This window comes from Corvus kubaryi, unplaced genomic scaffold, assembly GCF_017639235.1.
Source record: "Corvus kubaryi isolate FWS band 111438036 unplaced genomic scaffold, C.kubaryi_AGA036_p1.0 37249, whole genome shotgun sequence".
NCBI lineage: Eukaryota > Metazoa > Chordata > Aves > Passeriformes > Corvidae > Corvus > Corvus kubaryi.
The window spans coordinates 1129051-1154596 of record NW_024581072.1 but is presented as its reverse complement, the minus strand read 5'-3'; positions in this window follow the sequence as shown (position 1 = coordinate 1154596).

Genomic DNA, 25546 nt, shown 5'->3' with positions numbered 1-25546 from the left:
CCTGAGCTCCTCAGACCCTCACGCAGCTCAAGTCTTACATAACATATGTGCAGAATTCAGCTCCAAGCAGAGTAAGTGACTTGCCCTGACTACCTTAATCTTTACAGTACAGGAGTGATGACAGTGTGAAATACTCTGGTATTTTCCACCTGTCCTTGCCCTCTTCCTCAGGCAACTTCTTGAAAAACAAATACAAACTAGATAGATACAGATGTATCTGACCCAGTCAAACTATCTTATCAAGATTACAGGGACCCTTGCCAATCTTTGAGTACTTGAACAGACAGCTCTTATTTTCTGGCATTATGTCATAATCCTCCAGGACCATCGAGAAATACAAAAGCACAAATTGTAATTGGAGTGGGGCAGCAAGGAAGCAAGACACAATTTGGTTCTTCTCTCAATGGCCTTCCTTAGGGGGAAAGGGGGGTCAGGAGTCTCAAATTATCTTTGTTTCAGAAATACGTTGGGTTATGTTTTTCCTGTGCAGGATCAGGGCTCGGTACAGCTTTTCTTTACAGTGTTTGTCAGTTGGCATTATTTCTCTTCAAAATCAAAATTAAAGTCATTAGTCAGTTAATAGAATTTCTAATGCATTTTCTTCTCTCTGGGTGCCTGAATTAATATCCCACATCCTCAATACCTCCACTGCATAATGACACTTCACATGCACAGAGGCAAAACCATTCAGCATATAAACATTCTGATGATGAGTGCTCCAGCTGTAACACATCTCTCTACAGATACAAGAGCACATTTGCTTGCTTGTTTACCTTTTGTAGCAGCATATGAAAACTGAAGTATTTCATGCCCTGTCTCCCTCCCTTCCGCCCACTCATAATTTTCCTGTACATGTTGATCTTCCTGTATTTTTTGGCTGCCATACATGAAATCTATGTTAACTCTGATTTCCTTCCTTAGGCTATTTCTGTATGTGTGTTTTTTAGCAAGTGAAAAGTGCCCCAATGTTTTCAAAGATAGCCGGAACTGAGGAAACCATAAAGTATTACAGACATAGGCCCCTTTATTTAGCATGAATATTGATGTATGGATATAGCAAAGGAAAACCCAGGTTAAAACCAATGAAACTATTTCAAAAAGGAAGCTATTGTTTTTATCAAATCTGCATTTTCACAAGCCATTACTCTTTCATATCTCAAAAAGAAGATCCCTTAATTCCATGGCTATGTGTAACAGAATAAATTTGAAATTTTAAATGTATCATATTGTTATTATTTATCAAGAACTAAAGTCTACTTGCAAACCCCATCAGAAAAATCTCTCGAAACCTTTGGTTGCTTTTTACTTTTTCCTTACACACTTCTTAACATTGATTTACAAACAGCAAGTCAGATGTCAAAAAAAACCCCTTTCATCGATTTTTGCTAGTATTAGATTCACTTTTTCTCTTCTGTGGCAGTACATACACATATTCATATGATACTGGCTATGTAAATAAGAGTCTTTCACAAGGTATAGGTATAAAGGATATTTCAGAAGCGTCTGGAGACTGCAACTCTCTTTAAATTCAAAATTAGTCCTATGTCTCTCAAGTCAAAGTATGCTAAAATGTCCATAACATGTTCAGAAAACAAAGTAGTGTGCACCTGTAAATAGTCTAATGTGTGGTTTATTCAGTTTTTTCAAGCATAATGATGATATTCTTTTAGGGAATGTATCTTAAAAATATTATCCTGTTTTATAAACACAGCATTGTTGTTCCTATTGTACTCTTTCATACAATGTTGAAATAAAACAGAATTAGGTAGTCCAAGAAACTACTGGAAAACATTTTTCCATGTACACTAAATCAACAAAAATTGCTCAGCAGTTAAATTAAAAAAAAAAAAAAAAGGCAACAAAACATACAATAAAGTCCTTTGATCTACCATATGTGTAGAGAAAGCCTAAACTGGTTTGGTGCAGTTATTGCTCTTGTTCAGCGAGTGCTGATTCTGTGCTTCACGCTATTGAATGAATGGAATACGTGGGCACTGGCTCGAAGTTCTTACACTTTTGCAAATCACAGCAAAATTAGGCTTCCAAATGACAGATTTTTTTAAGGAGAAGTAAGGTATTTGGGATAGTCTACCTATGAATTTTCTTGTTCACGCCAAGGGTTGGTCTTTGTCCCTTGCAAAACAGTCACAAATCTCTATTGCTCTGACCTTTGATATCCCTGTACCAAACTGTTGGGGTGAATTAGCAAAGAGATGTCAGGGGGGTCCCGGTTTCCTTATGTGTTAATTTTTTTGAGTTATTAAAAAAGAAACTGCTTTTCTTGGTCTCCTCACCGGCATCTAATCTGAAACCTTCTTTGAGAGAGCTTCACAGGAAGATCTTTTCCCAGTGCAGGTGAGGTAGTAGGTGACCCACAATTTCATGTAATACATATACACTCTGAAGAGTTGGCTACAGACATTAGGAGAGAAAATGATCCATTATTTCACTTGCATCCCAATTAAAATGCATTTGAAGCCTCTGTTCTTCAATCAAATTATAAAACAAATTGCTTTACAGATTTGTTTGGAATTGTGTTTCACATCCACGCTGTACAAGACAGAAAACATTGCCTGATATTCCACTAAAGCATCTTTCTTTAAGATTTCTTCTGTTCCTGGTAAATATGAATGGGAAGCATAAATCATAGGAATCTGACAGTTAATTTATTTTAGGAGTTTGGGACCTGGAATGGTTTATTGCACTTAGAAAGGTTTTACAAGTAAGTACTCCTTGGAATCACAGATTTTTTTTTAATGTAGGAATGACCACTACACCTTCTAATATGTACTTCTCTCCTAGGCAATTAAATCATATTAGGAAGCTTTTTAATGTGTTTCTCTAAGTCATATCTGAAACAACTCATCCAGCTGAGTTAAAACCACCACAATGGGAACACATATGTCCCCTTGGCAGAAAAAGACTTGACTTTCATTGATATTATTTGAGATTAAAATGACTTCTGAGAGAGAGAGAGATCAGAGAAGGCATGATAGATGTTATTACTTTGTAACTTACTGTGATCAAGTGAGAATTATCAACATACTACTGTGCAGATAAAAATTTTCTCATATAGAAGACATTTAAGTAAGGACAGGAACAAACACCAGTGTGTTGGCTATGACTGTAGCACACCTGCTCCATAGCTGAGGCCCCTAACTGTATCTCCTCAGCTGCAAACCTACAACTGCAGATGGTTATTAGTATAAATCCTATAATCCTAGAATGGTCTGGGCTGGAAGGAAACTTAAAGAGCACTGCATCCCAACTGCCTGACATGGGCAGGGACACCTTTCACTAGACCAGGTTACTCAAAACCCAGTCCAGCATGTCCTTGAACAGCTCTAGGGATGGAGCAACCACAACTTCTCCAGACAACCTGTTCTAGTGCCTCAGCACCCTCACAGTAATTAATTTCTTCCTAACAGATAATGTAAATCTACCCTTTTCCACTTTAAAGCCATTCCCTCTTGTCCTGTCACTACATGCTTTCAAAAGCTACAGAGAAATCCTGCCATGTTGCTTACAAGGGGTAAAGGGAGAGGCATGAGGTTTGCTCAGGGTTTCTCAGCCCTGTAACATTTCTGTGCAATATTGAGCCTGTGTTAGTCTTCCAAAGGAACTACAATTTTCTGTATTCTCCATGTGAATCTCTAATCCAAATGAACTTCAGTACCAGCTGTCATAATACAATTTGCAAACATCTGTAAACACAGTGAAGGTGTCTTTCTGTAACGGAATTACAAGCCAAATTTATACCTATTCATACAAAGTGTTATAGATGGTAAGAGTTTGACATGGGATTTTGTGAAGTGTCATATCAAATAATTTCATCTGTTCCAGAACAAAAGTTGCTAAATTCAGTCAAAATTAAACTCTGAATATGATCTTGCTTCACTTTGTTTTTAACTCATGTAAGCAGGCTTTTAAAATAAAAATACAACATTGTCTCGAAAAGATAGCATTAGGTAGAATGATATTTATTACTTATTAAGGTAAAAATCATTGCAAGGTCAAAATAGCTCTTGAGTCTTCCATCAGTACCTGTCATTTAGATCATTATCTGCTTCTGGGTCTGGAAGCATTACTGATGATCAAGAAATTCCAAGAAATGTTCAGCAAAACTGCAGGCTGATGTTTTGCTGTAGTCTGGAAGCCATAAAAACACTAATGCAGACAAGCTTGTGAAATTGCTTCACTGCAAAATGAAGTGATCCCGAAAAATATCTCACTGGTTGACCAAGAAATACTTTGTGTATTTTCTGTTTTCATTCACAACAAAATAATTGAAATTCTGATAGATTCTTGTGTGTAAATAATCATGGCACTGATGTATAATTCTCAAGGAATATTCAATGTGTGTATCAGTATCTCCAACTCTGTTAATCTGCAGAAAGAAAGTTTTAAAATAAAATCCCTTCAGGGATTTGTTTGCTTATTTATGGCTGTCACTGTCTTTTGCAGCACTCACATGATGCAGCGGAACTTGCCAGAGGTCATCCAGAAGAGCGTATGTTACAAGGGAAGAGGGCGTCTCTCTATGCCACTGCCAATAGAGAAAATTACTGTTTGAGCTGAGTTACAAATTCAGCTCCCTGAAGTAATTTAGCACATATTTCTTTAGAAATCCTAATACACCCTTCTAGGTCAATTTGGTTTTTAGCACCAATTTAATTTAAATGTGGAGGCTAACGCCTGGGTATATTTAAGAAGGCAATGCACTCACTTATCTTTTTAGACATTACGTTAAATTGGTATTTTAGAATAGACAAAAGTAAATGGAAATATTCCAAAATAACCTGCCAAGTGTAGAAATTCATAATTTACTCACTGAGGGCTGAAAGCTACAAATCCAGTGGTCACTTACAGTAAACTGGTCCTCGACTACTCTGGTAACAGCAAATAAAATTTCTAAAGCTTGAAGTCAGGGTATCAGAGCTCACAGACTCCCCTTAGACCTCCCAGGTGGATTTCACTTCCAAATGCTGAAAGTAATCCACTGCCACTGGGAATGCTACCAGCTGTATGTTTAGAATTGAAACCACACTGGTCAGGAAGGGTTTTAAAATGAAAAAAGAACATGTTTTCTGTGTGGATCAATGAAGCTATGTTTTTTAACTTTGTCTGGCAAGGAAAGTGTGCATGCACAAATTTTCTGAGAGGTGATTTCAAGGGAAAGAGATGAGGTGGGACCTCAGCGAACTCAGTGTCAAGGCTGAAATTTAAAAGGACAAAAGAGCACTGGCACTTGCCTGCCTTTGACTCACCATCCTGAACTACTGCTGGGAGGGCAGAGGCTGATTATTTTAGTCCCTGGCTTCCAGTTCAGTAACTCTCAGTAACTTCAGGTTATGGAAAAGAGGTATAACTGCATGTTTAGAAATTAACAAAATCATATCTCTTTCTCACAAATTAACTGTTCTTTGCATGTCCTATGATTACTTCCCTTATGGGTTGCTAGCCTACACGTAAAGATACTTTCTTTCAAAGCTTGTGTCATGTCTTTTTGTGCTTTCATTTGAGGCAAAGAAAGCATTAATCAATGACCAGACAACTTTCAGAGGGAATTCTATTCATTCTGAAACAACAGCTCCATAAAAGAGAACCCATGAAACAGTGAGTTTAGCTGGCTGCTGATCTGGTTTTAGTAGGCAGACAACTAACTTTGGCACGGTCCTTTCATAAGCGCAAGAAGAGGTGCTTTCACTCAGGGGCAATGTCTGTTCTCAGATTGAGTTTTAGTGTTCTCTTTCTCCTTCCGTCTGGACTGTTCTTTCTAACTCAGCTAGATGGTTTCTGTGCTTATGCTCTGAATTATGTAAGTTAAATATGTTAATTAAATAAAATCAAATTGTTAAATTAAATATTAAATAAGTTAAATATGACTGGTGAGAAAAAGTTTCAAAAGAGTGGATGTTACTATATTTTTCAAAATAAAAACTGTTACTGAAGATGTCCTAGGGATCTAATACCTGGAGGCATAATTCTTACTTCTCTCTCTCCCAAAACCCATATGGAGAAGCACCAAGGTAATAGTCCTTGAATGTGTCACTGCCTTTCAGTAGTCCTGTGGACTTCTTCAGGCATTTTGGTCAAATCACTTGGTTAATTTTTGTCTCTTTTCTTGGATTCGTGAAATGGAAACAACTTCACTAACTTTAAAAAAAAAATTTAAACACAGTTTTTGTGAACAGAATTCAGTGGCAAGCATTACTTTTCTTTGTTAATATTAATGTCTGATACCAGTAGGTCATTTTCATAAAACAAACCACTCAAAGACTTCTACTGCCCTTCCCTTCCCTGTACAAGCACTGGTCATTACTGTAATCACATTGTAAAAAAACTAAAACTTTTTTGAAAAGTCTCTGCATATTAATTCAAACAGCTTGTACAAAAGTTATATGACCTGTTACTCTATTGTCACTATTAATGCCATTAGTGTCAGTGCTATTCATCGAGGCAAGATGCAATGTAAAAAACCACTTTTATCCATGTTCCAAGCTAATCCTACTATAGATAAGTTTCTGCAGTCTTTTTGTCTCTATGAGATCAGACTTTCACTGCCCCCACCCTTGCCCCCCAAGAAATTGGAGGCATTTTCTTCTTGTGCAGCTATGCAAATTGTACTTATTTTTCCTGATGAAAAATATTATTTGATTTTATGAGATGTTACATTATCAATGATGATGAGGACATGACAAAAAGAATGAAAATAAAGTCTGTTGTCAAAAAGATGTCGATATTGGAACAGAAACAGAAAAAGACATCATTATTTCTTTACTTCAAGGGGGTGTTTAACAACATTACAGACTTCAGCTATACCCTGATGCACAATAGAAGAAGCTGCCATTGCTCAGCTATTTTGCCTTTCAAATGCTGTCCTAGTGAAATATGCTACAGATTTTATATAACAAAGGAATGACAGGTAGAGAAAATCCCACCACAACAACCATCTAACAAAAGATAAGCAAAGCACACCAATTAAGTTAAGAGCATGAGATAAAAATGGAGCAGAAACAGTCCTTCAGACATATTCCTGCATAATCTGTGACCTAGCTTTATGTATAGTTAGTAAATAACCCATGTATTCTTAATTTCTTTTAACATTTTTTTAACCTCTTTAAAAATGCTGAGTTTGTCAGTATGCTGAAAATAGTACTTTATCTAAGTGACTATGAGATTAATTTTTAATTAGGAGATGAGTATTTAGTATTTTCTTTTTAATAACTTGATAAATTGCTGTGCATTCCATGCCTCGTGTCAGAATTTATTTTTACAACAGAATACCTAACTGTTACCTGAAAATGATAATAAGATTTTTTGCTACCTCCTCTTTGTGTTCTTCAAGTTGTTAATCAGTTGTCAAAATGGTTCTAATCAGGAAGTTTGATGGTAAGGAGAGGGTATAAAATCAGCAGACAGACCGTTTTTCTTTGCTACAATCAAATCCAAAGATTGTAGTTTCATCATATAAATATGTGTTATTCTTAGGAATGTACATGTGTGCATGGAGAGCTTATATAGAGTTCATCTTGAATCTGAAAACTCTGAGCACTATCATGGATTATTTTAATTGAATAATATTATGAATTAAACTGGTTTGTTTTGGGTTTTTTCCCCAAAAAAATGATGGATAATGAATCAGCAAGTAAACATACAATTATGTATTTGTATGTTAATGTCCCATTGATTCCCTCATCTATCGTGCTTTTCATAGATGCTCCTTCCCTCAAAATTGTGTTACTACTTTTGATTTTATTAGTGGTGCAGCAGAAAAACTTTCAGTGTGATAAAAATGTCCTTCTGCTTATTGGAAGGTACAGCAGGATTTGAAGTGTGCTGGGATAGATTTTCAGCTGGCAAAAGCTGAGTTTACCAGCAAGGAATCAACCAGTCAGGTTGATTCCTCCCTGCTTTCATGTGCAGCTGGAATTGTGTTGGCAGGCCACATAAGCATGATTGTTTGAACTGTCTTATCTAAAAAGCTGCCTGAGAGTATTTGAGAGGGAGTACAGCAGTGGTGGTTCATACCGCATAGGAAAAGGCAGCCAAGAAATAATCACTGGAGATTAGGACCGTCTTCCAAATTATAACATTCGGGTTGCACAGCTTTCACTGGGAAAAGCATCACTCTCTCATTAAACAAGGAAAGGTGCGCAGAGGGTATGTGTTTGTAGAGGGTTAGTCAATTAGTGTGACAAGCTTGTGCTACAGGATGCAGTGGCTGTGCTAAGCATTTCTGGTCTGTCTTTTTCAGTGTGACCTTCAATGGGAAGTACAGAAAATTGAACTGTGCTATGACTGTTCCAACAGCATTGAAAAGATCCCTTCACTATTCAGAGGTACTCAAGGCATAGACTCCTCCTGTGACTTTAGCTAAGTTTGTGGTAAATAATAAGTATTGATTTGATCCAATCCATGTATTAGATAACAGTAGATAAAAACAGAAAGTATGTTGGCATGTGATTTGGTTGGTATCAAATGCATGTGCATTTTTAAAGCCAATTCACATGGAAAATCTGGTAGAGTTGAAAACTAATTCATCTTTCCCTTGTAAATGAATAAATGTGATTTTCTACCCTTGAAAGTATTAAATTATACAAACCTTAAGTCAAAGGAAAACTGTTAATTGTAGTTCAGTTGGTGTCTCTGATCTCTGAGCTTCAACCTGGCTGAAATTCTGGAAATAGGGGGTGTTGTATGTTGGAGTTTTTTGTCTCATTTCATTTTCTTGAATTCAGACCATCATGAAGAGCCTACACCATAGTCTTATCTTTCAAGTCCATGACTGAGTTGAAAAGGCACAATGTCCCTCCACAAGGAATAGAAAGTCCATTGTGCCAAAGTAAAACACTGGGGTTTTTTTCACAGAAAAAAAACCTGAAAAGCAGAAGGAGATCATCTGATCAGCCAAGGAACAACTACAGAGCCTACAAGAAGAGAATAGACATAACTGCAAGTTTGAGAATACTTACTTAATATGCAACTACTCATATATAAAGAAGTATTCATAAACCCAGAAGAAACATGAAAGCTTAATTATACCATGACTATAAGTAAAAGGAATGAGAGCCTACCACTTGAGGAACATTACAAGGTAAATTCCAGTAGCAAAGAAGTGCAGGTTGGGGCAGATTCAGATAAAATACTTATATAAACTATTTTGTCAAAGATAACCCTCGAAAAATTTGCTCGCCATCCACATTTATCTGTTCAAAAACCTAACCTTGGTCAGCTGTGCTCCAGGCAACAAAGTTTTGGCTTATTCAGATGACTGGTCATTAATCATTCATGGAGAGATCACGTGATAGGGTCTTATTGAACTTTTCCACAACACCGTGAATCTCTTCAATGTGTTGACCTCCAACTGAGCATCTGTCGTGACACTGAGATTTTTTCAATTAAATCTATACACAGCTGGTTATTGGGCACCCAACACAGTACTGATACTACTGTGGCAGTACCTTTATTTACAGACTCCTGAACTAGATCAAGAGTCCTGTGGAATATTTAGCTGGGAATAGTGTGTTTTCAGCTTCATTTCCCCCTCCCTCCCCTTACTTTGATAGAGATTCTTGCTTCGATCTGGAACAAAGTCAAAAGTAAACTTGTGTAACTTTAACAAATGTGCCTTTTGGTCAAGTCGTTTTCTATTTATTTAAAACCATTAATGTGTTCTTAGTGTGGTGGTGTCACAGAAAACCATAAAATAAATACAGTTTAACATTATTAATTAAGGCCTCAAAATACCAAAAGACACTATGAAAAATGGATAACTGACCACAATTGACCATAGTCTCCTAAAATGAAGCATTTAAACTTTTTCAGCACAAAGCTGTAGGGGATGTGTAAACCAGCTATACAAAAATTGCCTTCAGATAATCTGTAAAAGACAGGATTTGATAAAAAAAGAAAAAATCATTAAGAATTAATTATGTTACCCCTTGGAAGGAGAATGAGAGTATTCTAGGAAATTGGCATTTTTACACAATGTTTCGTTGCTTACATATAATGCTTTTCCGGAGGAGGAGAACTGTGCTGTGTCTATATAATAAATTCCACAGTAGAGTGAGCTTCCATTGTCAAGGAAAGCTGTATGCTAACCCATCCCCTTCCTCCCTGCCCTCCTATACAGAAGCAAGGCCAGTGGACTTGACAGTAGTTGTCAGTGAAACAATCAATCAAAAATGAAAAAGAACTAGAACTAAGGAAAATCAACTCATTTAAATGAGAAAAATCACTCATTATATAACTAACATAATACTTTAATGAAAACAGAAGATAAGAAATATGTCCAGGAGAATAAGAACTTGAAATCTATCCATAAGGAGCAGTATTCTTCAGAGATAAAACTCATAGTGACAGAAGGAAAAACTCAATAGCAATGAATTTAAATGTTACCGGCTTTTGAAGCTGGAATAACATATGCTTTCTGAAGGGGTATAGAGATTTTGCATGACATGGAATACATTTGCTACTACCTTCCGTAGCACATCATACTTAATAAAAAAATCATATACTAGATTGCTCATTAAGTTCAAACTTGCATTTAAGTCTGAAGTCTTTTGAGTCCCTCTAAAGCTTTCAACTAGTAACTATGTTTCATATTATGTTCTGAGTAGGGTAGTGACATTAAGATAGGCTTGGAGTCCTGTAGGGATTTTAGATGTTCTTGTTTTTAAAAAAGATATACTGAAATACTGGAGGTAAATCAGAGGCATTAGAAATCGGTCAAAGAATGAAGAGAAAGCCTTATACAGATTTAAAGGCCTTAAAGTGCATGGCTTTCAGTCGAGAAAAAAGGTGTGGTGGGGTAGGGAAATCTAGCCACCATTGTTTTTATTGTCCCAGGCTTGGTGAGTACTTTGTATGTAAATCACCCTCTCTTTGTATGATTTTTTGTCAATATTGTTGCTGTCACTGTTTGTTGTCTTATCTCATTGCTGTTTCCTGTATACTGTTCCTGTGATCTTTGGCTTTAGGACTTCCTACTGTGAGGAGTGGAAGCGAGTGCCAGTGGTAGCACTTTATTGGAACTTACCATTTTTAAACCACAGACTTACATTTCGGTCATGATGTTAAACATGAATTATCAGGTTACATCTAGACCAAGTGGTTTGTTTTGTATCTGTCCATGCCCATGTGCCTCGTAGAAATAGCATAGTTGACATGGGCTGCACGAAAATCAATCTAGGGTTGGCTAATGCCATATGTACACCATACATACCTTGGTTGACTACCTATACAGAGCTTGAAAAGGGAGTAACAGAAAAATATAACACCTATCAAGTAAGTGTAGGTGAATAACTTAATTATTAGTAGAAATATTCAGGATTAGAAGGAGTGCACATTTTAATGAATCAGAACAGAAGAGAGAGTGAATGGGAACCAGGGATATAGCAAAGCATTTGGTTTGGTCTGGTGTTTCCTCCTTCCAAAATAAGCTGTGGAAGTTGCCACAAATAGGACCATAGCATCACAGAATACTTCAAATCGGAAGGAAATGATAAGGATCATCAAGTCGACGCCCTGCTCCTTGTAGAACTACCTCAAACTAAATCATGTGACTAAGAACATCATCCAGATGCTCCCTGAAGACATTTTGACAAGGTTGGTGCCATGACTACTTCCCTGGGGAACTTGTTATATGAACCAACATCTCTCTCAGTGAACCTTGTCCTAAAATTAATTTTCAACTTCCCCCAATGCATTTTTATTCCATTTCATTGTGTTCTATCTTTGGTCAGCACAGAGAGGAGGTAAGCATTTCCCCCTCTCCCCTCCTCCCCCATTGGAAGCTGTAAACTGCCAGGGGGTCATCTCTCAGTTTTCGCTTTGTCAAGCCAAAGAAACCAAATGGCCTCAGCCACTCCTCATAAGTCTCGCCGTTGAGACTTCTCACCATCCTGGCTGTCCGCCTCTGGAAATATTTCAACAATTTGACTGTTTTGAATTGCTTTAATTTAAAATTGCATTTGTATCTTATAGCATTTTTTTTAGTCCTAGGACAGTGCAGAATCTATGCATGGCTTTAACGAGTAGAAGTAGAGTTATTTTGAATATGAAGTGGAACAGAATTATTTCTGGTGTTTAGGACTATTTTGGTAATAGCAAAAATGCATTCTTGAGACAGTACTCTGATTTGAAGAGTCTTGTGACTAACCAAAAACCACCAAACGAAAACCAGAAGTGATAATCCAAGAACATGCTACAGACAGCTAAGTTTTTTAGAGTACATGTGAGATAAAGATAGATATAGGTATTAAATTTCCTATGCAGCTCTGCTAGCACATGGAAAATGAACCTCAAACTTCCTATGCCCATATGACTTTCTCTTTAAATTGTTTCAAATTCGTTTGTCCATGTTTCCCCTTACTAGCTCTGTGAACCACAGTGCCACAAATTCAAAAACCTGAGTATTGCAGCGAAGTTGATACATATCTTCTCTTGCTGCTGTCTCACTGCAGCACAAATATGTATCGTACAGAAAAAGAAACCCTTTCATCTTGAAAGATTTGTGCCTTAAGCACAGAGATTTGGAAAGAAATACTAGTTTCAACACATTACACCCCTCTCTGATCAGACAGACACAAACTGCTGAACTTGTGAAGCCTTGCCATCACTGCTTTGCAGTTTGACTACACATTGTGGGTGGAGTATTAGGTCACAGTGGTTTATTTACGCTTTTTTCTCATTTGCTTGTTTTTACTATTTAAACAGAGAGAAGGTAGAGCATTACAATTTTTCTGTCTGATGCACTAATGTGTGACCACAGGCACATCTTCTACCAGAGAACTGGAAAATTCATTACTTCTTGCTCTTCCTTCCTTTCTTCCTTCCTTCCCAGAGAATGTTGTTTCTCTAGTTTTACAAACCATTTGAAAGAAGAGAGAAATGTACTCAAGGAGCAGTGTCAGCCCCTAGCAGTGGGGTCCTGGCACAGGAGCAGCCAAAGCAATCTCCATGTCAGGTGAAACCCCCCCATCTCAGAGCTGAACCAAGTAACCAGCGGCTGCTTATTCAGAAACACTCGTCAATTTACTTTATAGCTATTACAGGAGAGCAGCCTGTATCATTTAAACTTTCTCGCCTCCTGCCAAGTCTGAGAGCTCTGCATTTTCTTGTGTTTCCTGCCATCTTTGACCTATAAATTGTTGTTTTCGTAACTTCATAAAAACTACAGAAAGCAGCAGTCTAGGGAAGATCCAGTATCAGGCTCCAGCTGTGAAGGCATATTTACTTTGATGAGACTAGTTTAAAGCAACAGTGCATTGTACAAATTGGCATGAAAAGGGCTTTTTAAAAAACAGTTACATATTGAACAGAATTAGGCAAATAATTTCCAACTCCTGTCTCAAACACACATTGCTGTTCATTCCTGCCAACTGTACAGAAATATAGCAGGAGAAAGTCCCAACTACGCTGATGTGAGCTGCAGAGATAGCTGGATCCTTGAGAAATATTACCCCTTCTGTGGTTCTTAGGCTCCTCTCCAATTCCCCACAGGTTTCAAATGCCAAAAGGCCTGCATAGGAGCAAACTCCACTACAAACAATACTCAAAAGGTCAACCACGTCACAGCATGAGTCAAAAATCAGTGTGCCTTTCAGACCTAGTTCCTCAAAGTAGTTCTCAATAAATGGATAAAATCACATGCCACTGAGGGAAAAAAGAACAGTGCCTCCCTTCAGAGGAGAAAAAAAGTAAACACTACCAATAATGTCCAATATGTTCACACTGCTCAGCTTGCTAAGGCCATCCTCAGATCCAGAACAACTTCTTTGTGGTAATACTTTACTAGAGGTAACTTGCCCAGTAATCTACTATGGGAGGCTTTTTTCCACTATTTTCCTCTTTTTTTCCCTGTCCCTTTCTTTCTGTTTGGCTTTTTCTTGTTTTTATTTTTGCAAACAATTCTGCCAAAGAGAGATAAAGAATCTAATGACATGTGAGCAAGTATATTATCTAACTCATTGAGTCATCTTCCTCTTGCTGCTTTCATTTCATTAGCACTTAATGTTTTCTCCTCCTCCTCTTTTGGCTGGTCTCACCATGCCATGGCAAAGCACATTCAGTATGAAATTCCAGAGATCGTCTTCTTCTGGGCATAAGCAACAATCCTGAAATAAGAAATTCAGAAGGAGAGAAATTTAAGTACTGTCAACAGAGATCAGAAATGACACTGCCAAAATCCATGTATTGGATGACAGTTGAGCAAAGAACTACATGATCAGATAAGTGAAAAGAATGAAAGAAATGAGGAAGACGAAAAAGTTATTTGAGTGTTATATTTAGGATCTGCAAGAACAGGAATCCTGTCTTAATATAAAATATTTTTTATGTAAATTATTTACACATGAAAAAACCAACCCCAACAGAGACTTCAAACAGCTAAATGACAGTAGAAATTTAGGACAGTGGAATCATTTGGCTAGAATTACAGTTGGTGCATTTTTTTTTCATTTATACCATTAACAATTTAAAAGGAAGACTCAAACATCTAGGAAAAAAAAAAGGGACTGCATAACAGTTTAAAAAATCTCCTGAATCTATGTCCGGCCTCCCTTTTCTACTATAAGGAATGGCACACCACAAAAACCTGCTATCAGTATATTTAAATTTCTCCAATGCAATTATAATCCATTTTAAACAAATTTGCAGATGCAGAATCTTTTTCTGTACTTGATAGACATATTTGTCTCTCCTCAGGATTCAATATAGTATATATCCTCCTGAAAAACCAACACATATATAGCTCCCAATAGTATTTGAAAGATAATTGCATAATTTGATAATTTGATAATTCCAATAATTTGATTGCAGATTCCAATAATTCCAAGTTCAGAATTACCTGGGAAAAAGCAGCATCCCATAAACAACTTAAGAGGATTTGGGTCAGTTACTGTATTATCTCTTGCCTATGAAAGAATCATCTGAAATACTTGCGATCTGTAAAATAATATATATACTACTGTACTACATATTACTGTTCTAGTTCTTTAATTAAACATTTTGAATGTGGCTGAAATACTTCAGATAAAAAACCCAAACAAACAAACAGGCAAAAAGCCCCAAACACAAACCCCAAACCAATCAACAACAACAACAAAAACCTGCACATGATTTATTTTCTACACACGGCTTGTTTAATTCAAAAGTTGGTCAAGAACCACTGGAAGTATTTAGCTGTTAAATGTCTTCATTTGACAGAAATTCATTTCTTCTGGTAATTAAAATTGATACAGGATATCAACTATAATGGAAAATGTCTCTTTTCTGACATTGTCTTGTGCATCTTTTCTTTATATAAATATTAAATTCTTTGCTCCTGTTCAAACCAGATTACAATTTAAAATGCATGATAACCAAGATTATATCAAGAAGAATTCTTGCATGCATCAGCTATTCCCTGCAACTCTTCTGACCAACCAGCATAATTCCTGTTAGTAATGGGTTTACATAGCTGCTAAAAAAAGAGCATGGCAGATAAACATACAGGAGATATGGACTCTAAGGTGTCATTCACACCTGGGGAAGGAGGTGGCATAAAATGTTTGTTTCAGATATGATGCTATTTTCAAACTTTATTGCCGATTTTTATTTAAACAACCATTCACTACTGTTCATCTGAACAGAAATATCACCTCTTTGGGTTTTTTCTCCTACTCTTCATGTTGCTGTAACGTCATTTCCCATTTGGTATCTCAGCAGACTTTGAAATTCTTTGAACTTTGAGTTGCATGGGACAAAAAGAATTAAGCTGTACTACCTTAAACTTCAAATGCTGCACTTTATGCCTAAAGTGTATTCATTTTTAATTCCTTATAGCCTTGTTCATTCATGCAAATAAGATTTGATCAGGAGGTTATGTACAAGCAATTAAAGTCAACCTGTCAGAAAAACATTTGTGCCAACTGACCTGACCAGCAGAAAGAGAAGGTTCCTGACAGTTTCAAGACAGAAAATAAATTTATTTATTCTTTTACTCTTACACTGATGCTTTCTCCAACTAGAGGAATTTGTTTTGACAACTTCCACATTTCAAGGCGTGTCACAATAGCATTAGTGTTATATGTTTTTGCAAAGCATTTAGCACGAGACAAAGAACTTCATGAGCTGACAAAATTAATAAAATAGCTGCATCTGCTGTGCATTTTTATGCTGGATTTGTATCGAATCTTTCACCAAGAATTATAATCAAATGTTTGTGGTATTTATTCATTGTCTTGAATAAATTCATTACTAACTTCTAGCAATAAATGCTTTAACTTACTACTTCTGTCTCGGGTTCTTTTTGTTTGGAAACTTCTAAGAGCATCTGTCACCACTGATTTTCTTGATTTGCGTGATTTCAAGTCCATAGATATTAAACAGACATGATTATATAGTCACCAAAGTTAAGGGTGAGGGAAGGATAAATTTACTCATAAAGTTCTCAAAGGGTAATACCAATGATTATTTATACCATCATAAACTGTTTGTGTTTTAAATTGGTGTGGAGTAAGTAGCCACAAGCAGTCTCTCAGTTAAACAGAGCGATCTGGAGACCTATGTGTAGTGGTTTGGTCCAAAATACTCATTACTGTTTATCTGCTGTGAGATAAGAATTAGGAGAAATGCAAAACAGGCACCAAACTTGAAAGAATATAAAGAAGTTTATTAACAGACCTAAAAGAAGAAAAAAAAAAAAAATACCACCTTCAGAACTCTCCTCCTCCCCCCACCTTCCTCCCTTCTCCCACTGACGATGTGAAAAGACAACCCTTAAGATGTTCAGTCTGTTTACCACTTCCATAATAACCTTGTTCAGTCCATTTAGAAAGAGAAGTCTCTTCTTGCTCATGCTATGAAAACATTATCACAACGAGACAGCCGCCCACTTCCAAATATCGTTCAGTCCATTTAGGAAGAGGAGTCTCTCTGCCTGCGTGTGAGTCCTTTCCCCCGACTTGCAGCTTTTCCCGCAACTGCCTTCGAGGGTCCACTCTTGAAGTTTTTTGGGGTACAATTTTTAAGGTTGAGCCGTTCAGAAACAAAAACAGAGGCCCTTCTCCTTCCCTGGGAGCAAAGGGTCTTCATCATCTTCATCTTTAGGACTATCTCTGGGAGCATCTCTACGGACTGAGGTTTTTCTCCTTTCCCGTTCGGAGCAAAAGTCCTCATCTGGTTCATCTCTCCCTGTCCAAACTTCTCATGAAATTACAGCTGCGTCAGCATCTGCCTATCTCAGTGCAGGTGCTTTTGCTCACGAATTGAACACTCCACCCCCCATATCTTCATGAAATTACAACAGGATACTCTGATATATCATAGCTTCACAACAGAATTTCAGCTTTAAGCATCTCCTCTCTCTCTTCCCTCAGGTTTTCAGCTCTTCACAGCAATAAAAGGGTTACTCTCACCTCGGCCTTGCAGCTTTACAGCTGGAATGTTGAATTTCTCTTATCGCAGTGGAGAGGGGGGAGAGCCGAGCTGCTCCGGCTGCCCACGGCAAGGCAGTGGGGGGGTTCCACGGCTGGAACAGGTCCATTGGCTTCAGGATGGCCGTGGCCCGGCCTGGCCTGGCCCAAGCAGGGCCTGGCCGGGCCCACTGGGCCCTGCTCGGGCCCTGCAGCCACCTGTCCCAGCGCCGGAAACGAGAGAGAGCTTGGAGGGGGAGTTTACCTATTCTTAAATGTGGATCACAGAGGTGATCACAACTTTAAGTGGCTTAGAGAATTGTCCATATTCAAACTGGCCAGCTGATAGGTTCTATCAGTTCCCAGAGGAAACTGTAAGCACCCCTTAGCAAGGACGTCCCTTCCGGGACTATGCTTGCTAACCTATGACACTATGGCACAGCTCTTTCCATTCTGTCTTTCACTCAACACATGCCTGTAACATGCTAAGGGGTGCTGAAGGCAGACTTACCACAGCCATGTTTTTATTCAATCCTAAGGCTTGCATTCAAAGCCCAAAGCATCTTTGTGACCACTGTAAACACCTACTTGGTACATATGTTTACCCACTTGGCTGCTGGTGTTCCAGAAGTATTTGGGAGACCAGCTGTCATGAAACAACAGAGGCAATTTTGGTGTCTTAATATTTCACGTCAAAAGACAATCAGAATAAGCTAACCTGATGAATATCTCTGCACTCAAAGATAATTTTGTAAGTTGAGCAGCTCCCAAAAGAGAATTTTCCTACTGATTCGTTAACTCTAAAGTGAACTCAAAGACTCACAAAATGATTGAGGCCTCTGGAGAACCGATTCCTGCTAAAGCAGGAGCATCTAGAGCAGGCTACCTAAGACTGTGTCCAGGCAGCTTCTGGGTGTCTTCAAGGATGCAGATTTCACCACCTCTCTGGCAAACCATGCTAGCGCTTAGTAAACCTGACAGTAAAACAGTGTTCATACAGAACCTCCTGTCTATCAGTTTGTGCCCACTTGTGATCTTGTCACTGGGTCCCACTGGAAAGTGTGTCACTGCATCTTCTTCTCACCCTCCCTTCAGAGATTTATACTACTATTTATATTACTCTAAACTCCTGCCACAAACCTTCTCTTCTCCAGGCTAAAGAGTCACAGCTTTATGGAATAGTCTTAGAAATTCTTGTCCTCTGCATTTAGAGGAAGAAATTGTGTTGACATTCCTCTGCAGCCAAGATAAGAATATCTGGCCTCCAGCCTAAAATCTACACCCATAACAATCAACACAGCCTGTGGTTTGCTCATGTGTCACCTCGTCCCACAGGCCTTTTTGAACATACTTTATGTCTAAGCAGATGCAACGAGGGCTTACATTACGTACTTGCCTTTATGACTTTGAAGGCACTTGCAGAGACATACAGAATGAAGAAGGCATCTGTATAGGTAAGATGGTTACATATGAATAGCAATCAAATAACTGTTACATGGCAAGAAGGAACTACAACTCTTAAGTAACATATTCCAGCCATATCATTATAAAAGTTGATTCCAATTGGATAATTTGACTAATCTGTACTGTGGTAAATAACCAGCAGGGTATTGACCAGCATTACTTTTAGCTATATGTCTTCAGGAAAAGTGCCTTTTAAGAGAAAGGTAGGAGTAACATACCTCAACGCAGGGAGGTAGACTGAGAAACAAGAAAAGAACAAGCATACGTTCTTAGGAAGCTTCTGGAGTACTAGGAAATTGATTCTTAGACCCCAAGGCTAGAAATACCAATATGGATTCACAACAATGAACAATGCAAAATGCCGGAATAAAACTTCATGGATTCATAACTCCTGCCAGTGCACAGCCTCAAAGCACTCAAACTGAAATGGGAAAAAAAATACCTCACTTATTAAATAGCTTTTGATTTGGGGAAGAGTGGGAGAGAGAAAAAAACCCCACAACTGATCAGAGATTTGAAATGAGTCTTTTGTTAAGGCAATCAGCCATACTGGGCTTTTTTCTGCACTTGAAGACTGGATACACATTACTAAAAAGCTGTTTCAGCACTTCTAGCTTTATCAGAATCATAGAAGCACAAAAAAATAAAGAGACAGGTTCAAACATGAATAAAACTGGTGGATTCATTTCACTAAGGGAGTGTTTATAAGTAGAAAGGGAGAAAAGAAATACAATTTAGGTACCAGAAAGAACCTAATTTATGAGTGCTAGACAAATTACTTTCTATGCAGAGAAAACCCCAGATGGATGAATGTACCATTATGTCCATCCATTTCACATTATTAGAAAGTGGGGGGGAAATGGCAAATTGTACAAGTAACATTATTCAAGGCCAGCAATTTTCTTAGAGGGATATTCTCCCAGTGAATTCATGTGGGCAGTTTGAGTCTTGTTAACTAATCTAATTTCAAACCAGTTGTTGTAGTAACTTTTTTATTAACTGCATTTCCCATTGCAGGCATTATTTTCAATAAAATAGAGCAACTTGTTTTCTGGTAAGAGTAAATTGCAATGAAGAATAACTTGGCTAATAATAAAATAACCTCACGACCGGTCACAGGAAATTTCAAATACCTTAATCTATACTCTGATAATATTTAAGATCATCTTCTAATGGATACTTTTGGCTTTATTAGAAATGCAGCTTTCAAAGGTTTAACATTCATTTCCCCAGTGATAATTTATATTTATATTTTTTTACATATATGTTCACATATTTTACAGCTTAGAGGAGGAAAAAGTAAAAAAAAAGGAAAATGACCCTCAGTTATCAATAATCTGTATTCACATCCTTGCAATTCTTATTGAAATATGTTGCTATATCTTTTGAATGCAACTCCCTGAAAAAAGTACAGGCATCGGGTTTTTCACAGAATAGGCAATGGGTTACTTGTCCACAGAGCCAGCCTTCCTCTGTTGCAGTTGCTGCTGTTAGCCATCAAGGCTGTCCAGCAGCTTCTTGATTACATTATTCTCGGTTTTCTTCACAAAAATAAATTAATGCTGTAATAACATGACATGAAATGATGGTGTGAACTTGCATATAAGCTCCCTAATGATCTTAATTAATTGGTGGTTAATTTGGGATAGGGAAAAGTATATCATAAAAACAGGTGTAAAACAGTAAAGACAATAGCCTTTCTTTCTTAGCCTTTTTTTCTTAGCACATAAAAATATTCCTCATGGAAATAGGTTTTATGAAGTTTAATGAAGGGGAAACTAGCAAATCATTTTCTTATTCGTACATTTAAATCCCTGTTTTTATATTTCTCCGTACCTTATAAAGTTGACTGGTTGAAGGGCACAAGAAGGGAAGTATAGACTATCTTATCAGTGAAGCTGTAGAGACTAAGCATAATACACTACTCATCAATTAAACAAAAAATTACAGATTTTGAAAACATCATTAATAAATTTTGCCCTTTTTTTGAAGCTTAATAAAAACAGGGCAGTCAGTGCAGAGTAAAATTTCATGTTACAGAAGCAGTAACATCTCCTTGTTGGAGTCTGAAGTCCATTCTTGTCCCACCAGATTAAGCTAAAAGGAGCAGGAACAGTAGTACTACAGCTATAGGGGAATTAGCAACTTGTGGAATGAGAGAGAATGTACAGCTGGGAAGTGGGTTAAAAATAGCAGCAACTTGGCCTAGGTCTCCTTCACTACTAGCTTCTACACATCAAAAGAAACCACTGTAAATCTTCCTCATGAGAAAGAATCTAAGGAAGGAGAAGTGGGAAAGCAGCCTACTGTGTCAATAATGAGTTTCATCATCACATGGAACTCTTTGAACGTAAGGGTTGAGAACTCATGGGTGAAAATTAGACAACAGCTCAACAGAGGAAGTTTTGTTGGTGGTGTCTACTACAGGCCATCTGATCAAGAAAAGGAGGTAGATGAGGAGTCCCTTTGTCAGCTTCAGGAATCCTCTTGCTTGCAGGTCCTGAGCCTGGTAGGGGATTTAAACCGACTGTAACATCTGGAAAAGTGGCCCAAAAAATTGCAGGTAGTCCAGCAAACAACTCCATTAGGGATAGCTTTCTAGAATGGGTGACGGAGACTCCGATCAAAGAAGATACTTTGCTGGATCTGTCACTCACTGATGCAGAAAAACTTATGTGAAAGGTCAGCACTGTAGGTAGTCTGGGCTGCAGTGGTCATGCCCTGGTGGAATTCTGTCACTGGCTGTTGCTAACAGTCAGCACAGCTTCACTAAGGGCAAAATGTGCCTGACAAATTTGGTGGCCTTCTAGAGTGGGGTTAGAGCATTTGTGGATGAGGGAAGTGTGACCGATGTCCTCAGCCTTGAACTGTGCTAAGCATTTCACACTGTCCTTCACAACATCCTTAACATGGCTTTGACAGGTAGAGCACCCAGTGGATAAGGAATTGGCTGGCTGATCTGACTCCTAGAAGTGTGGTCAATAGTTCTGTGCCCAGGTATGGACACTTATCACAAATGATAAGTGGTGTCCCTCAGAGGCCTGCATTGGGACCAATATTATTTAATATCATTCTCATTGACATGGACAAGAGGATTGAGTGCAACCCCAGCAAGATTTCTGATGACACCAGGCTGCATGGTGTAGCTGACACGCTGGAGAGAAGGGACGCCATCCAGGGGAGCTGGACAGGCTTGAGAGGTGGCCCTGTGAGAAACTAAGTTAAACCAGGTCAAGTGCAAGGTCCTGCAGTTGGGTCAGGGACAATCCCGACCACAAATACAGGCTGGGCAGAGAATGAATAGAGTGCAGCCCTGAGGTGAAGGATTTGGGATAGCTGGTGGATGCAAAAATGAATATGAGCTGGTAATGTGCACCCTCACCTCAGAAGGCAAACCATGTCCCGGATGCATCCCACCTGGAGCAATGTGTTCAGCTCTGCAGTCTCCGGCATAAAAAATATACACACTTGCTCAAGTGGGTCCGGAGCCGGGCCAAGAATATGATCAGAACACCTACCATTTGAGAACAGGCTGGGAAAGTTGGGGTTGTTCAGCCTGGAGGAGGGAAGGCTCCAGGGAGACCTTAGAGTAGCTTTTCAGTGCTCATAGGGGGACTACAGGAAAGATAAGGAGGGGTTTTTTACCAGGGCATGAAGTGACAGGACAAAGGGTAATATATTTAAATGAACAAAGAGTAGGTTTAGATTAGGTATTAGGAAGAAATTTTTTACTGTGAGGGTGGTGAGGCACTTGAGCACTGCCCAGAGAAGTTGTGGATGCCCTGTCCCTAAGAGTGTTCAAGGCTATGTTGGATGTGACTATGAGCAGCCTGGTCTAGTGGAAAGTGTCCCTGACCATGACAGGCACGGTGGAACTACATTGTTGTTAAGGTCCCTTCCTACCCAATGATTCAATGATTCTAGGATTCTGACTTCCTGACAAAGTCAGAAGTAGACACACAGCACAGGCTCTACTTCCAAACCCAAGTCATCCCTCTAGATAAACAAGGAGACGAAGTTACATTCAAGTTCTTTATATTTCTCAGAAAAGAGAAAACACTTGTGCTTACACCACAATAAAAAGCAGTAAGACCAAACAGGAATGGATTTCAGAAAAAAATTGCTAGTATCCTGACATCGATACTGTGTGCTAGAGGAGTAATTTCTAGACAGTAGTTGTAGTTCTGCTCCGTGTATTACAGATTGAACTGTTGTGAACCTGCTGAAATCACATATATGCAGAGCAACTACTTTGACATTGCTTCTTATCTAACATTTTTCTGCACAGGCAGACCTTGAGACTGAAGGAGGAGCTCCCACAGAGCCCCCACTACCCACTCCTTGGCACATGTCAGTAATACTCAACAACATGTCAATAAGATTAAGTCCAGGAAAGAGAAGGAGAAATTTTACACAGCTTAATTGCACTACAATATTTATGTTTCATTTTAGTGGATTAAGTGGCAGAACTCACACATTTTTGAATACTCATGTAGGCATGCTAATAACCAAGACAAAAAGGATGCATGTTGAAGAGATGTTTGCATCTGAAACAAAGCTAGGCTTTGACAGTGGGCTTTTATGTACAATGCAGTGGTAATAAAAATAATGCAGTGGAATTAATTATCACTCAGCAGATTTAGAGACCTACTCCTAATAGCCTCTGGTTCTTATAGATTTTACAAACTTAACAGCATCTTCCAGATTTTTGAAGATATGTCTGATTAGGAGATGAGATCACAAGTTTAGCAGAATATTTAAAGAGCATAAATCAATCTCAAATTTTTTTAAATGAGATCTTTTCCTTATTCTTTAAGCACATGTCTTACAATCATGAGAGAAGGATGGTAGAAAGAATTCTAATTTTTCGAAGTTCAAACTTCTTTTAATGTTACTGTCATGATTCCTTTCCCTAGGGATTTTCATACCACTTGACATGCTTACATAGTCCTTCTAGGTCAAATTCAGGTTTCATTTAGCTGCAGTAAATTCTTAGATTTAGTCCTTGCCCCATTTAAAATCAATAGCAAAACTTTTATTTACTGATCTGGTCTTAGATTTTCATCTGGGTTTCCTTTACTTACTGTTGGAGGCACATCACATTTAAATTTAGGTCACCAGAAGCAAATTAGCAGTTGTAGAAATGAACAATGTGGTCATATGCAATGTGTACATTCAAGTGTACATACTGTAATAGCACTTTACTATTTGTTTGAATGTCATTAAATGTCACTTTTTATGAACCAAATTGAACAATACAAAAAATAATTTTGTTAAAATTTGAAAGAGCCATTTACACAATTAACATGCAACAATCTGTATATTTCTTATATGCCAGACATGATTATAATTTCCATTATTTAAACAAACTATTTATTGAATCAGTTCTCTTGGAGAAAAAACAATCACTGATGTAAAATGTATGTTAGCTACATCTAAAATACATTTATAAAACTTTAAGAACTGCTTCCATTTCAAACAAATCAACTTCCACACAAAGAGACTGAAATTATACGATTGCTGATTGCTACTGGGCCATCTACTGATTGCAATGCTTGTACTACCTTCAAGCTAGATTAAAGTAAACCAAATAAAATTATCTGTAAGTTTAGTAACTTGACATTCTGTTTTAATCTTCTTTGCAAGTTTCATCTTATATTTGTTAAGCTTGTAAAAATAATTAGAGAGAGACAATCATTGATAGAGAGACTAAAAGTGAGAGACGACACACTGGCCCTTTTGGGGCAGGGGAAAAAAAAGCACTGCCTAAAAACTTGTTCTGCTGAGCTCTTTTTGGTATAGTCATCAACAACAACAATCGGAAAGTGCCTTCTATCGCCTGTTTAGTCGCATACTGTTAGTATGTGTTAGTGTGGTTACTTCTGTATGGAAACAGTTGCAGAGTGTTTGCTGCTTGCAATAGCAATCCTGTGATATAAACAAGCCACAAACTGCCAATGTTTTCTTTCAGTTTTAATTCTATCTGTATATATTCCACATCTTCCACATCATACAAATCTTATAGTGTATGAGATCAAGCTACTTCAGCACAGTAGCAGTGGGGTTGTTGAGAAAAAAAATCAGAAACATCTAAAACATAGCAATAGTTCTGGGCTTTACTGAAGGTAAGGATCAAGTTGTTAAACATCTTGGTGAAAAACTTTCTAACAGAAGAGAGAGTGGGTAAAGAAATCCCATTGCAAAGCAGGAAAACACAGAAGGAAAATTCTAACTTCCACTCAAGCGCCAGTAAGAACAAAGAAGTAAAACCAAACATTTTTTAATGCCCCTTTGGTTTCATATGAAGTTCTGCCAGCACACAAATGAGAAGAAGTTATTTCTCTGCACAGTCCTGAATCTACCCCTTAAACTTATTTTCCTGTGAAAAATAGTAGTTTGTTTTCTGTTCTTTATTTATCCTGTCAGCCTTTTTTTTTTTTTTTTTTTTTTACACTAGGAAACAGATAAAGTAATTTCAATGAGAGGAGAAGGCATTTTGGGTTTTTTTTGTAGTTATCCTTTTAGATAAGGACAATCAAGTCCTTATCTAAAAGCTTCTGAAATAGTTTTACATATTGTTAAAGCGATATTTCTCACTTGTCCATTGTCCTTTTTGCTGCAATACTGGTCAAAGGGAAATATCCTTCCCTGATGCAAAAATACCTGTTAATTCATAAAGCACC